This window comes from Bufo bufo, chromosome 3, assembly GCF_905171765.1.
Source record: "Bufo bufo chromosome 3, aBufBuf1.1, whole genome shotgun sequence".
In the NCBI taxonomy this organism is placed as follows: Eukaryota; Metazoa; Chordata; class Amphibia; order Anura; family Bufonidae; genus Bufo; species Bufo bufo.
Window position 1 is genome coordinate 537,859,542 of NC_053391.1, and position 19,060 is coordinate 537,878,601.

Consider the following 19,060-nt stretch of genomic DNA (forward strand, 5'->3'; position numbering starts at 1 on the left):
CCGGAAAGAATCGCAATGCAAACCTATATCTCCGAGAGTCTCGATAAGGGGCATATTCGTCCCTCAAAATCACCTGTTGCCGCTGGGTTTTTTTTGTTAAAAAAAAAGATGGCTCTCTGAGACCTTGCCTAGATTTTAGGGAGCTGAACCGTATCACGATTCGCGATCCCTATCCCCTTCCTCTGATCCCGGACCTCTTCAACCAAATTGTTGGGGCCAAGGTTTTTTCCAAATTGGATTTGAGAGGCGCGTACAACCTGGTCAGGGTCAGAGAGGGGGATGAATGGAAAACGGCCTTTAATACCCCTAACGAGCATTTCGAGAATCTCGTTATGCCTTTCGGCCTGATGAATGCTCCGGCCGTCTTTCAGCATTTTGTTAACAGTATTTTCTACCATTTAATGGGGAAATTTGTATTGGTGTATCTTGATGATATTTTGATTTTTTCCCCTGATGTTCAGACCCATCAGGATCATCTTTTTCAGGTTCTGCAGATTCTGCGGGAAAATAAATTGTACGCCAAGCTGGAGAAATGTGTTTTTATGGTATCGGAGATTCAATTTCTGGGTTTTCTCCTCTCTGCTTCTGGTTTTCGCATGGATCCGGAGAAGGTCCGTGCTGTACTTGAGTGGGAGCTTCCTGAGAATCAGAAGGCATTGATGTGCTTTTTGGGTTTTGCGAACTATTACAGAAAGTTCATTTTGAATTGTTCCTCTGTGGTCAAACCCCTCACTGACATGACAAAAAAGGGGGCGGATTTTTCCTCTTGGTCGGAGGAGGCGCTTGCAGCTTTTTCTAAGATTAAAGAAAGTTTTGCATCTGCTCCAGTCTTGGTGCATCCCGATGTTTCCTTACCTTTTATTGTTGATGTGGATGCTTCCGAGGTGGGTGTGGGTGCGGTTTTGTCCCAGGGCCCTTCTCCTGCCAAATAGCGACCCTGTGCCTTTTTCTCTAAAAAACTCTCCCCGGCAGAGAAAAACTATGATGTGGGAGATAGGGAGTTGTTGGCCATTAAGTTGGCTTTCGAGGAATGGCGCCATTGGTTGGAGGGGGCCAGGCACCCTATCACCGTTTTTACCGACCATAAGAATCTGGCATACTTGGAGTCGGCCAGGCGTATGAATCCGAGACAGGCCAGATGGTCTCTGTTCTTCTCCAGATTCAATTTTGTCGTCACATTCCGCCCTGGGATCAAAAATGTGAAGGCTGATGCTCTCTCTCGCTGTTTCCCGGGGGGAGGAAACTCCGAGGACCCGGGTCCCATTTTGGCGGAGGGGGTAGTTGTTTCTGCTCTATATTCGGATTTGGAGGCCGAGGTCCAGGCTGCCCAGACTGAGGCACCTGCCCGTTGTCCTTCTGGGTAGTTGTTTGTGCCTCCTGAGCTACGTCACAAACTCTTCAAGGAGCATCATGATACTGTTCTTGCTGGTCACCCCGGGAGTAGAGCCACGGTAGATCTCATTGCTCTGAGATTTTGGTGGCCGGCTCTTCGTAAGTCGGTGGAGGGTTTTGTGGCTGCTTGTGAGACGTGCGCTCGCGCTAAGGTCCCTCGTTCACGGCCTTCAGGTTCCCTTCTCCCGTTACCCATACCTTCCCGTCCTTGGACACACCTGTCCATGGACTTTATCACGGATCTTCCTCGTTCCTCAGGGAAGTCGGTGATCCTGGTGGTGGTGGACCGTTTTAGCAAGATGGCTCATTTCGTACCTTTCCCTGGTTTACCCAATGCTAAAACGTTGGCGCAAGCTTTTGTCGACCATATTGTTAAATTGCACGGCATTCCCTCTGATATTGTTTCCGATAGAGGCACGCAGTTTGTGTCCAGGTTCTGGAAGGCTTTCTGTTCTCGCCTGGGGGTTCGGCTGTCCTTCTCTTCTGCTTTTCACCCGCAGTCGAATGGTCAGACTGAGCGCCTCAATCAGAATCTGGAGACATATTTGCGCTGTTTCGTGGCAGAGAACCAGGAGGATTGGTGTTCATTTCTCCCTCTTGCTGAGTTTGCTCTGAACAACCGCCGTCAGGAATCTTCTGATAAGTCGCCATTCTTTGGTGCATATGGGTTCCATCCGCAGTTTGGGACATTCTCGGGAGGGGCTCTTTCTGGTTTGCCTGAGGAGGAGAGATTTTCCTCGTCTTTGTCTACCATTTGGCAAAAGATTCAGAGTAATCTTAGAAAGATGAGTGAGAAGTATAAGCGTGTGTCTGGTCCGGACCTGAGTGTGGGTGATCTGGTGTGGTTGTCTACAAGAAATATTAAACTGAAGGTTCCCTCCTGGAAATTGGGTCCCAAGTTTATTGGGCCTTATAAAATCTTGTCAGTCATCAATCCTGTTGCCTTCCGTCTTGATCTTCCACGGGTTTGGAAGATACATAATGTATTTCACAGATCTCTCTTAAAACCATATGTCCAGCCCACGGTACCCTCCTCTTTGCCTCCTCCTCCGATTTTGGTTGATGGCAATCTGGAGTTTGAGGTTTCCAGAATTGTGGACTCTCGCATTGTCCGCAGTTCTCTCCAGTACCTCGTTCATTGGAAGGGTTATGGTCCTGAGGAGAGGATGTGGGTTCCGGTGTCGGACATTAAAGCCACTCGCCTCATCAGGGCATTTCATAGGGCTCATCCTGAGAAGGTGGGTCCTGGGTGTCCGGAGTCCACCCGTAGAGGGGGGGGGTACTGTCACTACCAGAGATTTGGGACGTTCTCACAGCTCTGTTTCTCCACCCCTGTGATGATGTCACTACTAGAGCTGGGAGGAGTTTTCTGTTTCCTTCCTCCCAGCTGTTTCTCCTCCGTTTGATTTCCCTGCCTTTATATTCCCCCTCCTCCTATTGTAGGTGTGGATTATATTTCTCATTTGGGTTGTAGCTCTTGCTTGAGTATGTTCCCTTGTATGCTATCCTTTCACTGGACCTGTGTTCTGCTGCAGCAAGTACTCCGGATATTGCCAGCCTGTCTTTAGATCCATCTTCACTGCGGCTGCAGCCCTTCAGCTAAGTGTGCAGACATTGCTGTGTATCTGTGTGTTTTCTGACTGGATCCGAGGCGACCACGGTTCCCTCCATATACTGAGCAGGGCACCGGTGGCCGTGCCCCTTCCACTATTGTAGGGGTTACAGTGGCCATCAGTCTTAGGTACGCGGGCATGCCTCCTTCCACCATTTGGATCGGGGCATGGGCTTAGCAGCATAGGGAGAGCTTTTGAGGGTCGGACAGGGGTCACCCTTTATCCTCCCTAGTTTGGGTCCGGTCAGTAGCTCTATTTTCTGTGCATGCTCTTGTTGCTCACACACAGCCGTGACAATTATTCATGGCTTCCTTCCCGAAATGAGTAGGGCCATGTGCCCATATCACAGTCATAGGGTAAAGAGTTCGGGTAGGCATATTAGATGCCCAAGCTTCCACATGTAATCATCATCTGAGTCTGGTTCCGCTCCCTTCCTACCTCATGCAGACACTTTTTCATCTGATGCTCCATTTTGTCTATCAGGAACAATTTGTCCCCATAGAGTCCTTTAGGAAGTCCTTCAGAAGTATTCTCCACCTTTCTCGGGGCATGGACCTTTTCTTTGATAGTGTAGTACTCACGTGGCATCTGAGTCTCGTCTCTTATGACCTTTGACCGTGTCTGGGCTACCATTGTCTTCACCTCCTCCCTTCTCCTCATTGCAGCTTCCTTTCCTGCTCTGTCAGCTCTGGCATTTCCTTGGGTCTCTGGAGTATCTTATTTTCAGTGTGCCTTGACCTTAAGTATGGCCACCCGCTTAGGGAGTGTCACGGCCTACATTAGTGCTTGCACAGCTTCAGCATGTTTTACAGGAGTTCCACCTGCAGTGATGAAATAGCGGCTCCTCCAGATGGGGCCAAAATCAAGTGGACACGTGGAGGAGACTACAAATTGTGAAAGCACTTTATTGGACAGCTGTGGTCCAAAAGAAACACTAAGCGGTTTTGTTAAGGGAGAGGAATGAGCATAACCATCAATGCCGATGCACTGCAATGTTGTCCAGGAAGGAGGGGTCGGGGATCTCATCACGTCGGATTACACGTCTGGATGCACCAGTATGCACAAGAAAAGTGTGTATGTCTCCCCCTATCTGCAGCTGCACTGTATGTGCAGGTCCACAGTGGGTAGGGAGGACGGCCATGGTGGGGTTGGCTCCTCCGACGTGTGTATCTGGCTTGCCACTGTCCTAAGGGGCGTGGTACTCCTCCTCTCCCTGTTGCGGAGGAGGAGGAGGGGGAGCAGGGGGAACCCATGTAGACACATGGGGTGGCCCCCTTCTTCCTCGCTGAGAGGGGTTATGCCGGCACTTCTGAAATATTTCCCCTCGGGCGGGAGGGGCACTCCTCTGCTGCGAGCATTATGTTAGTTTTGGGAACTGCCTCTATGCCTTTAGCCACCAAGGTTAACGTTTCTAGAGGAACAGAACGATACTCCGGACACGTAGTCTTTAGAGACTTTTGGATGTGAGATTTTACTCCATCAGCAAAGGCACTAGGCAGCATCCTGGTTTGCACTGGGTCCTGTTTAGAGAACCCCAGGTCCTTAAACATTTGCTCCATTCGTTTTGCAAATTTTTCCACTGACTCTGCCTTATCTTGTTTAATATCCTGAATTGGATAGCCTGATTGGCCAGTCTGGTCCTAGCCCAAGTCTCTAATAATTCACAGAAATGAACTCCAGACTGATAGGTTTTTTGGTATTCTTCATCCCCATGTGTCAGGGCTGGCAGCATGGTTGGCCAAAAAGAATCTCCTGCCTTAATTTGGGTAAGTCCAGAGAGATACCTCCATGTGGCAGAATGCGTTTTTTTGATCTGTTCTAATGCCCTATAGAAGGACATGGGATGTTGTTCGGGGTTGGGGAGAGAGTTCACCAGATTGGTGGCCTGTGTGGGGTTAAAAGTCACGTATCTCCCCTGATGGCTCATTTCAGGGGGAGGCATAGGGGTCTGAGCTTGTCTGGTCAGGAACTCTATTTGTCCGGCTAACCTGGCCACCTCCAGGTCTCTTTCTCTTCTCCATCTCCCCTCATTTCTTCACTCCACACTTCCACTGTCTCTCCTCCTCCTGCTTCTCCTGGCAGGTGCATGACGGAAGGGGGGCTAACTGGAGTAGTGACTGCTGGGTCTTGAGGAGGTTTTGTCTCTTCCTCCTCCTGCTGCTCTTTCTGTTCTTTCTGTCCCCGTGTCTCCACTCCCATTATGATGGGCACATTCAAGGGATTTAAGGGTGCAGTAGAAGGGGCAACCTAACCCTCTGGCACATAATATGTGCCATCTGGATTCAGCACAGGATACAAAGGAGTTACTGGCTTCAGCATTGTTCCGCTAGTCTGTCTGGCTGAATCATCTATTGAAAAAGAACACTGTGTGTCACAGATGAAAAAAATTCAGCGCACACATTACACTGCAGATGTGGCGCTGGTAATGTCACTGCCCGCAGAAGACACCGTCTACGGAAAAAGTACACTGGATGTTACAGATATTTTTGGGATGCGCACACTTTACTCCGGAGATGTGGCACAGCTAATGTCACTGTCCACAGCGGACATCGTCTACAGAAAAAGTACACTGGATGTCATATATTTTTGGGATGCGCATACTTTACACACGAGATGTGGCGCAGCTAATGTCACTGTAGATGAAAAATAAAGAAATCCAGTTTCTGAAAAATGTGTCACTTTATTCCAACATTAAAATCTCCACATACAGGAAAAAAATTACAGGTTCTACGTGTTTCGGACCTAAAAAAAACTTAATGGTCCTTACTCATGACTCTGTCATGAGTAAGGACCATTACTTTTTTTTAGGGCCGAAACGCGTAGAACTTGTACGTTTTTTCCTGTATGTGGAGATTTTAACGTTGGAATAAAGTGACACATTTTTCAGAAGCTGGATTTCTTTATTTTTTGTCTACAATTCATGTCAGCAGGGTCCGGGCTGTATCCGTGCTTCTGAGTGGCCGAACGCAGGTGAGCGCTGCTTCAATTACCATTTTCCACAGCTAATGTCACTGTCCGCAGTGGACACCGTCTACACAAAAAGTACAGTGGATGTCAGATATTTTTTGGATGCGCACACTTTACACTGGAGATGTGGCGCAGCTAATGTCACTGTCCACAGCAGACGTCTATGGAAAAAGTACACTGGATGTCAAAGATATTTTTTGGATGCACACACTTTACACAGGAGATGTGGCGCAGCTAATGTAACTGTCTGCAGCGGACACCATCTACGGAAAAAGTACACTGGATGTCACAGATATTTTTTGGAGGCGCACACTTTACACTTTACACTGTCTGCAGCAGCCTAACTATTGCACACTATTTAGTGCAGGATGTGCTACAAAGAGATATTGCTGCCACACAAAATAGTCCTTAAAAGGACTTTTGGGTCTCTGAAAAGTTTTTGTAATAAAAATATTCTTATATCACTCCCTACACTGTCTGTCCCTTCCTCAGCACAGCCAATCAATCTAATGACAGAAGCCAACATGGCTACGGCATTTCAGTGAGGGCAGTACTTACCTGCACGTTTATTGGCTCGAGATGCTCGAGCCAAACTGGTGTACAGCCGAGCATGCTCGATCAACACTAGTCAAATCAAATCTTTTTGGAAAATTTGTCAAACCGACCAAACCGAATTTTTAAGAAAATCGCTAATTTCTTGAGACAGGTATTGAAGTTGTATTTTCTATACTAGTTCAGAGAGGATGCAAATACACCATTAGTTTTTAAAGGGGTTATCCAAGTTTTCCCCAGGATAGGCCATCACTAGCTGATTGGTTTGACTCCAACACCTTGCTGTTTGCATATTACTTTTTCATGACTTGTCTGAGGTTGGTGCGAAAACCACACAGCTGATTCAACTGTGTAGTTTGCAGAACTCATCATTGTAGTGATGTTCCCATTTACTTCAATGAGAGCAGTATTGGAGTAACTAGCCTCCTCCACCACAAGGTTAACAGTGCTGTGAAGTTCTAGTGGCACTTCATGTCACAGAGCTACTGTATGACTGAACAGCTAAATATCCCCTTTAATGGGACCATAAAGTAGTATCCTACGTCCAGGGAAAGAAAACTTTTTTTGAGGTCCATGAGCGCAAGAGAAAAATCCCATATCAAGAGTAGGCATTGTTTTAAAAAAAAGTCACAGGAGGTCACATGCCATGGTGGGGCACTTAATGGTATGGATAGGTGATAAGTGTATGGGGTGGTGTACAGGAAGGAACAGTAAATGCAGAAAAGAATAAGTCCCAGCACTTCCTCTCTTCATCTCATCCTTTCCCTTGGTCCTACTTTGATGCATATTAAATTTAAAACTGAGAAATACATAACAACATTTTCTGTCTTGTCCCAGGAGATCATCCTTGCACTATCTCCTCCTCACAGTCAAGTGATAAGTTCTTAACAAGGATTTACACTGCACATTTGCCGGGCTTAATATCAGGAAGGAATCCTCATTCCTGATAATGGGCCAGTGTAAATGTGCTACTAATCACTTGATAAAAGAGCAAAACGCTCGTTCATCAGTTTAACCTCTCCAAGACACATGACATACCGGTATGGCATGCTGTCCTGGTACTTAAGGACACATGACGTACCGGTACGTCATGTGTATTTCCGATCACCGCCACCCGGCGGGCGGTGATCGGAACAAGGTGCCTGCTCAAATCAGGCACCTTGGCTAAATGCGCGGGAAGGTCCCGTGACCCCCCTGTGTCGGCGATCGCCGCAAACCGCAGGTCAATTCAGACCTGCGGTTTGCGGCTTTTACTTGCAGTTGCGGCGGGCGGTGCCATCGGGTCCCCATGCGGCTGTAGGGGGGACCCAATGGCATGCAAGGCAGCGCGATGCTTAAGGAAGGCATTGCGCTGCCTTCCGGTGACGAGCCTGTGAGATCCAGCCCCCTGGATCTCACAGGCAGGAAGCTGTATGAGTAATACACACAGTATTACTCATACAGCCAATGCATTACAATTCAGAAGTATTGGAATGCATTGTAAAGGGATTAGACCCACAAAAGTTCAAGTCCCAAAGTGGGACAAAAAATAAAGTGAAAAAAAAGTTGAAAAAATAAAGTTTTCCCCCCAAAAATTAAAAGTTTCAAGTAAAAATAAACAAAAATGTCATTTTCCCTAAATAAAGTAAAAATTGGCAAAAAATAGGGGGGGGGGGAGTATACATATTGGGTATCGCCGCGTCCGTATCGACTGGCTCTATAAACATATAACATGACCTAACCCCTCAGATGAACGGCGTAAAAAAAAAAAAAAAACTGTGCTAAATAAACAATCACAAAAAAGTACAACAGCAAGTGATCAACAAGGTGTTTGCCCACCAAAATAGTACCAATCTAACCAACACCTCATTCCGCACAAAATGAGCCCCTACCTGAGACAATCGCCCAAAAAAAAAAAAACTATGGCTCAGAATATGGAGACACTAAAACATCATTTTTTTTTGTTAAAAAAAAAAATGTTATTGTGTAAAACTTACATAAATTTAAAAAAAAGTATACATATTAGGTATCGCCGCGTCCGTATCGACCGGCTCTATAAAAATATCACATGAACTAACCCCTCAGGTGAACACCGTAAAAAAATTTAAATAAAAACTGTGCTAAATAAACCATTTTTTGTCACCTTACATCAGAAAAAGTGTAATAGCAAGCGATCAAAAAGTCACACACACCCCAAAATAGTGCCAATAAAACCGTCATCTCATCCCGCAAAAATATTACCCTACCTAAGGTAATCGCCTAAAAACTGAAAAAATTATGGCTTTCAGATCATGGAAACACTAAAACATGATTTTTTTTTGTTTAAAAAAAGAAATCATTGTGTAAAACTTACATAATTAAATAAATAGTATACATATTAGGTATCACCGCGTCCGTGACAACCTGGTCTATAAAAATACCACATGATCTAACCTGTCAGATGAATTTTGTAAATAACAAAAAATAAAAACGGTGCCAAAACAGCTATTTCTTGTTACCTTGCCTCACAAAAAGTGTAATATTGAGAAACCAAAAATCATATGTATCCTAAACTAGCACCAACAAAACTTCCACACTATCCCGTAGTTTCTAAAATTGGGTCACTTTTTTGGAGTTTCTACTCTATGGGTGCATCAAGGGGGCTTCAAATGCGACATGGTGTCAAAAAAACAGTCCAGCAAAAATCTGCCTTCCAAAAACCGTATGGCATTCCTTTCCATCTGCGCCCTGCCGTGTGCCCGTACAGCAGTTTACAACCACATATGGGGTGTTTCTGTAAACTACAGAATCAGGGCCATAAATATTGAGATTTGATTGGCTGTTAACCCTTGCTTTGTTACTGGAAAAAAAGGATTAAAATGGAACATTTGCCCAAAAATTTAAATTCTGAAATTTCATCTCCATTTGCCAATAACTCTTGTGGAACACCTAAAGGGTTAACAATGTTTGTAAAATCAGTTTTGAATACCTTGAGGGGTGTAATTTCTTAGATGGGGTCACTTTTATGGAGTTTCTACTCTAGGGGTGCATCAGGGGGGCTTCAAATGGGACATGGTGTCAAAAAAAACAGTCCAGCAAAAGCTGCCTTCCAAAAACCGTATGGCATTCCTTTCCTGCTGCGCCCTACTGTGTGCCCGTACAACAGTTTACGACCACATATGAGGTGTTTCTGTAAACTACAGAATCCCAGCAATAAATGTTTAGTTTTGTTTGGCTGTTAACCCTTGCTTTCTTACTGGGAAAAATGGATTAAAATGGAAAATTTGCCACAAAATTGAAATTCTGAAATTTCCTCTCCATTTGCCAATAACTCTTGTGGAACACCTAAAGGGTTAACGACGTTTGTAAAATCTGTTTTGAATACCTTGAGGGGTGTAATTTCTTAGATGGGGTCATTTTTATGGAGTTTCTACTCTAGGGGTGCATCAGGGGGGCTTCAAATGGGACATGGTGTTGAAAAAAAACTGTCCAGCACAACCTGCCTTCCAAAAACCGTATGGCATTCCTTTCCTTCTGCGCCCTGCCGTGTGCCCGTACAACGGTTTACGGCCACATATGGGGTGTTTCTGTAAACTACAGAATCAGTTCCAAAAATATTGAGTTTGGTTTGGCTGTTAACCCTTGCTTTGTAACTGGAAAAAAAATATTAAAATGGAAAATCTGCCAGAAAAGTGAAATTTTTAAATTGTATCTATATATTCCATTAATTCTTGTGGCACACCTAAAGGGTTAACAAAGTTTGTAAAATCAGTTTTGAATACCTTGAGGGGTGTAGTTTTTTGGGTGGTTTCTATTATGTAAGCCTCGCAAAAGTGACTTCAGACCTGAACTGGTCCCTAAAATTTGGATTTTTGAACATTTCTGAAAAATGTCAAGATTTGCTTCTAAACTTCTAAGCCTTGTAACAGCCCCAAACAATAAAATATCATTCCCAAAATGATCCAAACATGAAGTAGACATATGGGGAATGTAAAGTAATGACTATTTTTGGAGGTATTACTATGTATTATAGAAGTAAAGAAATTGAAACTTAAAAATGTGAATTTTTTAAATTTTTTTTGGTAAATTTGGTATTTTTTACTTCATTTTACCAGTGTCATGAAGTACAATATGTGACGAAAAAACAATCTCAGAATGGCCTGGATAAGTCAAAGCATTTTTTTTAAAGTTATCACCACTTAACCACCTCAGCCCCCATAGCTTAAACACCCTTAATGACCAGGCCACTTTTTACACTTCTGCACTACACTACTTTCACCGTTTATTACTTGGTCATGCAACTTACCACCCAAATGAATTTTACCTCCTTTTCTTCTCACTAATAGAGCTTTCATTTGGTGGTATTTCATTGCTGCTGACATTTTTACTTTTTTTTGTTATTAATCGAAATTTTACGATTTTTTTTGCAAAAAAAATGACATTTTTCACTTCAGTTGTAAAATTTTGCAAAAAAAACGACATCCATATATAAATTTTTCTCTAAATTTATTGTTCTACATGTCTTTGATAAAAAAAAATGTTTGGGTAAAAAATAAAATGGTTTGGGTAAAAGTTATAGCGTTTACAAACTATGGTACAAAAATGTGAATTTCCGCTTTTTGAAGCAGCTCTGACTTTCTGAGCACCTGTCATGTTTCGTGAGGTTCTACAATGGCCAGACAGTACAAACACCCCACAAATGACCCCATTTCGGAAATTAGACACCCTAAGGTATTCGCTGATGGGCATATTGAGTTCATAGAACTTTTTATTTTTTGTCACAAGTTAGCGGAAAATGATGATTTTTTTTATTTTTTTTCTTACAAAGTCTCATATTCCACTAACTTGTGACAAAAAATAAAAACTTCCATGAACTCACTATGCCCATCACGAAATACCTTGGGGTGTCTTCTTTCCAAAATGGGGTCACTTGTGGGGTAGTTATACTGCCCTGGCATTTTAAGGGCCCAAATGCGTGCGAAGTAGTTTGAAATCAAAATCTGTAAAAAATGGCAGGTGAAATCCGGAAGGTGCTCTTTGGAATTTGGACCCCTTTGCCCACCTAGGCTGCAAAAAAGTGTCACACATGTGGTATTGCCGTACTCAGGAGAAGTTGGGCAATGTGTTTTGGGGTGTCATTTTACATATACCCATGCTGGGTGAGAGAAATATCTTGGCAAAAGACAACTTTTCCCATTTTTTTATACAAAGTTGGCATTTGACCAAGATATTTATCTCACCCAGCATGGGTATATGTAAAATGACACCCCAAAACACATTGCCCAACTTCTCCTGAGTACGGCAATACCACATGTGTGACACTTTTTTGCAACCTAGGTGGGCAAAGGGGCCAACATTCCAAAGAGCACCTTTCGGATTTCACAGGTCATTTTTTACAGATTTTGATTTCAAACTACTTACCACACATTAGGGCCCCTAGAATGCCAGGGCAGTATAACTACCCCACAAGTGACCCAATTTTGGAAAGAAGACACCCCAAGGTATTCCGTGAGGGGCATGGCGAGTTCCTAGAATTTTTTATTTTTTGTCACAAGTTAGCGGAAAATGATGATTTTTTTTTTCTTACAAAGTCTCATATTCCACTAACTTGTGACAAAAAATAAAAACTTCCATGAACTCACTATGCCCATCACAAAATACCTTGGGGTGTCTTCTTATCAAAATGGGGTCACTTGTGGGGTAGTTATACTGCCCTGGCATTTTAGGGGCCCAAATGCATGCAAAGTAGTTTGAAATCAAAATCTGTAAAAAATGGCCGGTGAAATCCGAAAGGTGCTCTTTGGAATGTGGGCCCCTTTGCCCACCTAGGCTGCAAAAAAATGTCACACATGTGGTATTGCCGTACTCAGGAGAAGTTGGGCAATGTGTTTTGGGGTGTCATTTTACATATACCCATGCTGGGTGAGATAAATATCTTGGACAAATGCCAACTTTGTATAAAAAATTTTGAAAAGTTGTCTTTTGCCAAGATATTTATCTCACCCAGCATGGGTATATGTAAAATGACACCCCAAAACACATTGGCCAACTTCTCTTGAGTACGGCAATACCACATGTGTGACACTTTTTTGCAGCCTAGGTGGGCAAAGGGGCCCACATTCCAAAGAGCACCTTTAGCATTTCACCGGCCATTTTTTACAGATTTTGATTTCAAACTACTTACCACACATTAGGGCCCCTAGAATGCCAGGGCAGTATAACTACCCCACAAGTGACCTCATTTTGGAAAGAAGACATCCCAAGGTATTTCGTGATGGGCATAGTGAGTTCATGGAAGTTTTTATTTTTTGTCACAAGTTAGTGGAATATGAGACTTTGTAAGAAAAAAAAAATATATATAAAAAATCATCATTTTCAGCTAACTTGTGACAAAAAATAAAAAATTCTAGGAACTCGCCCATGCACCTCACGGAATACCTTGGGGTGTCTTCTTTCCAAAATGGGGTCACTTGTGGGGTAGTTATACTGCCCTGGCATTCTAGGGGCCCTAATGTGTGGTAAGTAGTTTGAAATCAAAATCTGTAAAAAATGGCCGGTGAAATCCGAAAGGTGCTCTTTGGAATGTGGGCCCATTTGCCCACCTAGGCTGCAAAAAAGTGTCACACATGTGGTATTTCCGTACTCAGGAGAAGTTGGGCAATGTGTTTTGGGGTGTCATTTTACATATACCCATGCTGGGTGAGAGAAATATCTCGGCAAAAGACAACTTTTCCCATTTTTTTATACAAAGTTGGCATTTGACCAAGATATTTCTCTCACCCAAAATGGGTATATGTAAAATGACACCCCAAAACACATTGCCCAACTTCTCCTGAGTACGGCGATACCACATGTGTGACACTTTTTTGCAATGTAAAAGTTGTTTGGACGGCACTCCTTAACAATGGTCCGGTGCTCAGCGGTAGCGACAGTCAGTATATAGAAATATGAAACCGCGGCACTCGAGTTAGGTAGTTAGTTATTTATTTATCCATCCACAAGATAAGACTTAAGGCCAACGTTTCGGTCTCATCCCGAGACGTTGTTACGGCCGGACTCGGCAGGATCAGGTTATCGAGCTTCCACCTGCTCCAGGTCTTCAGGAGACTGATAAGTCCTTACACCTAGATTCGGGTCTCTCGTGTAGACGGCTAACTACACTGGTGGATGGGGTCACGGAACCTTCTGGATACAGGAGGTTCTTGATGATTTCTTCCTGAAATTTGAGGAAGGATCGTGTTCTCCCAGCCTTACTGTAGAGAACAAAACTATTATATGCAGCCAATTGAATTAAATATACAGACACCTTCTTATACCAGCGTCTGGTGCGTCGGGAAACTAAATATGGAGACAACATCTGGTCATTGAAGTCCACCACTCCCATGCGCAAATTATAGTCGTGGACACAGAGGGGCTTTTCAATGAACAGGGGCACACTTGTGTAGAAATTGTCCACATAAAGATGGTACCCCTTGCCAAATAAGGGTGACACCAAGTCTCAGACAGTCTTCCCACTGCTCCCCAGGTAGTCAGGGCAACCGACCAGCTCCAGGGTCTGATCTTTTCCCTCATAGATCCGAAATTTGTGGGTATAGCCTGTGGCCCTTTCACAGAGCTTATACAATTTGACCCCATACCGGGCGCGCTTGCTTGGGATGTATTGTTTGAAGCCAAGGCGCCCGGTAAAATGTATTAGGGACTCATCTACGCAGATGTTTTGCTCAGGGGTATACAAATCTGCAAATTTCTGGTTGAAGTGGTCTATGAGGGGCTGAATTTTGTTGAGCCGGTCAAAAGCTGGGTGGTCTCTGGGACGGGAGGTGGTGTTGTCGCTAAAGTGCAGGAAACGCAGGATGGCCTCAAATCGTGCCATGGAAATAGCAGCAGAGAACATGGGCATGTGATGAATCGGGTTCATGGACCAATAAGACCGCAATTCATGCTTTTTGGTTAGACCCATGTTCAGGAGAAGGCCCAGAAATTTTTTTAATTCGGAAACTTGGACTGGTTTCCACCGGAAAGGCTGGGCATAAAAGCTTCCCGGGTTGGCGGCTATAAATTGAGTGGCATACCGATTTGTTTCTGCCACGACTAAGTCCAAGAGCTCCGCAGTCAAGAACAGCTCAAAAAATCCCAGGGCCGAACCGATCTGAGCTGTCTCAACCCGAACTCCAGACTGGGCGATGAAAGGGGGAACTAATGGTGCGGCTGAAGTTGGGGACTGCCAATCAGGATTTGCCAGCACCTCAGGGACTCTAGGGGGTCTATGGGCCTGTCTGTGCGGTGCCACCGTACCAGCTTCAACTGCCCTTCTGGTGCTCGCCACTTCCCATGTTGTACGGCAGTGCTGGTACTAGGTCTAGGGAGGGCTGCGCTGCTGGTGTATGCCTCACCACGTGATCCGACAGCGCCAGCCCCACTCTGCTGCTCTTGAAGCGGATCCTGCACAACCTGTGGTCTAGCGACACAGGGCCGGGTGCGCTTGGTGCTATCAGGGACCTCAACCTCCTCGTCCAAACTTTGGGTCAGACTGCCACTGCTTTCTACAGGTTCATATTCTGACCCGCTAGATTTGTCAGATGAGGGTTCCCATTCCTCATCCGACTGGGTCAGAATCCTGTAGGCCTCTTCAGAAGAATACCCCCTGTTTGACATTTGGACTACTAAATTTAGGGGTATTCCCTGAGACTACCCAAGAAAAAAAGCAAGCCTGTCTTACAAAGGGGAGGCTAGCGAAGTACCGGAGGCCGCTGCGATTGATAAAAAATATCAAAACAGATTTTTTTATCGCCGCAGTGCTTGGAAAGTGATTGTGCAGTGATCAAAAAAATATTTATTTTTTGTCACTGCGGCGGGGCGGGCGTGGGTGAACGCACGTGTGGGCGACCGATCAGGCCTGATCGGGCAAACACTGCGTTTTGGGTGGAGGGCGAGCTAAGGTGACACTAATACAATTATAGATCTGACTGTGATCAGTTTTGATCACTTACAGACACTATAAAAGTACAAATGCTGATTAGCGATACATTGTAATGCGTTTTGCACTCGCGTGAGAAAAATCGCGCATGTTTGGTACCCAAACCCGAACTTCTTCACAGAAGTTCGGGCTTGGGATCGGTGTTCTGTAGATTGTATTATTTTCCCTTATAACATGGTTATAAGCGAAAATAATAGCATTCTGAATACAGAATGCAAAGTAAAACAGCGCTGGAGGGATTAAAAAATAAATAAAAATAAATTATCTCACCTTAGTCCACTTGATCGCGGCCCGACATCTCCTTCTGTCTCCTTTGTTGAATAGGACCTGTGGTGAGCATTAAGTACAGTTACAGGACCTTTGATGACGTCACTCCGGTCATCACATGATCCATCACCATCGTAAAAGATCATGTGACGTACCATGTGATGACCGGAGTGACGTCATCAAAGGTCCTGTAACTGTATTTAATGCTCACCACTGGTCCTATTTCAACAAAGGAGACAGAAGGAGATGCCGGGCCGCGATCAAGTGGACTAAGGTGAGTTAAAGTATTTTTTATTTTTTTTAACCCCTCCAACCCTATTTTACTTTGCATTCTGTATACAGAATGCTATTATTTTCCCTTATAACCATGTTTTAAGGGAAAATAATAATGATCGGGTCTCCATCCCGATCGTCTCCTAGCAACCATGCATGAAAATCGCACCGCATCCGCACTTGCTTGCGGATGCTTGCGATTTTCATGCAACCCCATTCACCTCTATGGGGCCGTGAAAAACGCTGATTATAGAGCATACTGCGATTTTCACGCAACGCATAAGTGATGCGTGAAAATCACCACTCATCTGAACAGCCCCATAGAAATGAATGGGTCGGTATTTAGTGCAGGTGCAATGCATTCACCTCACGCATCGCATCCGCGCGGAATACTCGACCGTGTGAAAGGGGCCTGAGATGAGTGGTTATAGCAGAAAGATCACTTCTGTGTCCTGTCTGCACTAGAGCAGAAAGATCATTAATCCCATCCATTTGGCTAAGCCTTACTGTCACGGGGTTCCGAAGGTGCACTCGGTCCCCCATTGCCCGCAGAACTGTTGCTTAGCTTTTGGAATGAGGTTCTGTGTTTGACCTCATTCCCAGGGCGGCTTTACTAGCTGGGTGGCTCCCTGCTCCTAGTCTGCCTTGAGCGCCGAGCTGATCACTCGGTGCTCGACTGGTTGGTCTGTCGGTCATGTGACGCTGGCCACGTCACATGACCCTCACTCCCCACTATAAATACAGGAGGCCTGCTGGCTACAGGTTGCCTGTTAATTTCTAGGTTCCTGGCTATTTGTTGGACTGCTGAATACTTACCTGATCCTGTTCCCTGACCATCCTTGTGCCTGCTCCTCCTGTACTGCGCTTCCGTCCTGGTATTGTGACCTCGGCTCCCACCTGACTACTCTCTTAGGACTCCTCTTGTACTTCTCTGCTCTCCTGGTATTTATGACCCCGGCTTCTCCTGACAATTCTCTGCTTGCTCCATTTGTACTTTGCAGCTTTCCTGGTATTGACTCGGTCCGTTCACGTCCCGTTGTTTGTCTGTCATCCCTGCACTTACTCCAAGTAAGGGATTGCCGTCCAGTTGTCCCCTGTCATTAGGACTCGCGAGGCAAGTAGGCAGGGCCAGGGGTAAGAGTGGAGCGCAGTGGTCACTTCCCTTCCCCCTGTGTGTGTGTGTACGCGACCGTTACACTTACTTCCTCGGTTAGTCTGCTGAAGATGAAAAAAGTCAGCAAGAGAATAACCCCTCTATTCTTTGTAGCATTTCTATGTTTAAAAGAAACATCGTTTTTTATATAATGTTAGGTTTTAAGGTCCACTGTATAATAAGCGCTATTGTGTAACAGTTTCTAACAACACTATAAAAACTTAAACCCCAGGTTCTGTCTCTGATTGAAAATAATTCAGAAGCAGAAACATCAAATAATATAAAGATATAATTTGCATGAACATCACATTCACTTAAAATTATTGAAATTTAATCTCTGGGATGCATGTATATATTTAACTGTTGAATTAGAAAATAATAAAATACATTAATCTGCCAGCTTCATCTACTGCTGCAAAACTTCAACTGCTTCAGCATAGAATATCATTCTAATGCTAACATATTCACAATTTTACACTTAATGGAAGCAGTCATAAACCAATCCCGTTCCATCAATTCGCACATATGCTTTGAAGAGATACAGTTCAGAATATAAATGCCTCATATATCGTTGGATGAAAGGTTTCTCTTACATTGAGTCTTCAAAACAAAGACCTTTACCAAACCAATGATACAATGTGGAAAAAAGCTACCTTACTATTAGAGAAGAATCTTTTCCTGCATGGCATAATTATCGTTAATGAGAGAAAAAATGTTTAAATCCTAATAAATCAAACTGGATTGACTGACCATGCATCCAAATTGCTGCATTATTCACAGATAAATTACTCCATAGATTAACTGCAAATTGGCCTCTAAATTAAATTTATGATTTCATTTTTCACAGCTTCTGTGTTATGACAGATGAGGAAAGTCTCTTCTATAAATGGCAGTGATGGCCTACAGTTTTATTATTCAACCTTAGGATAAAACTAAACTATTTCTATTAACAGTGATATTAGCTCAATTTAGTTTGGCAAGCATAATAAACACATATGAATTGGCATACAGTGTATGAAAAAAGCAAGACCTTTTTCCCAACAGAAATAGTAGCAGCTAGCAGGTATATACTGCACTAGGAGAGAGTGAAGTTACGGTTCCCTATAATGTGCAGGAAATATAATTTGGCAGATTAACTAATAGTGTCTAAGTTTTAGACAGGGTAAACAGTGGTATCAGAGATTAGCAAATTTGGGTCCAATTTGTCTGTCTCTCTTCCACAAAAAAATTTGATGAAGAAATTCTGGTAAAGTTTTGGTTCTTAAGAATATATTTGCTTCTCTCTAATTGGGAATACTGTATTATGAGAGTAATATTTGAAGTCCCTTTTTGGAGTGTCTGCTGTTTTTTTTTTAACATTTATAAATCAGATTTTCCAATTTTCACATTCCATTTATTATATTTGTTGCCTAGTGCTTTTACATGTTATTACATAGTGATTTTTTTTTTTTTTTTCAGTTTGAAGTCTGATGTTATTTTTAGAGGTGCCATGTCTTTTCACTCCCCTAAAGGAATGGAGTAGATTTGCGAATTTTGGGCAACCTTTTAAAAAGTCATGAATTATAAGTCTGGCTAAAAATATAACTCCTCCCACAAAAGATCTGTGTGCCTGTATGAAAATATTAAATGCCAACCAATGGCACGGACAATTTATAAAATGTCACAAATACTTTATAAATTTGTCACAAAAGCTACTCTACGGACAATACTAAAAACACTCCACTTTTTGAAACAAACACAGACATGTATCAAGAATGGCATACCCATGCGTCCTGCGCTGAAGTGAGTTGTGCCTAATTAATTAAGAGGCAGATGCTTCTTAGTAAATTAGGCACATTCCTGCCCTGCGAATGCCCCAGAAACTGAAGTCTATGCCAGCTAGAGGCTAGAGTTCTCAAAGACATTCAA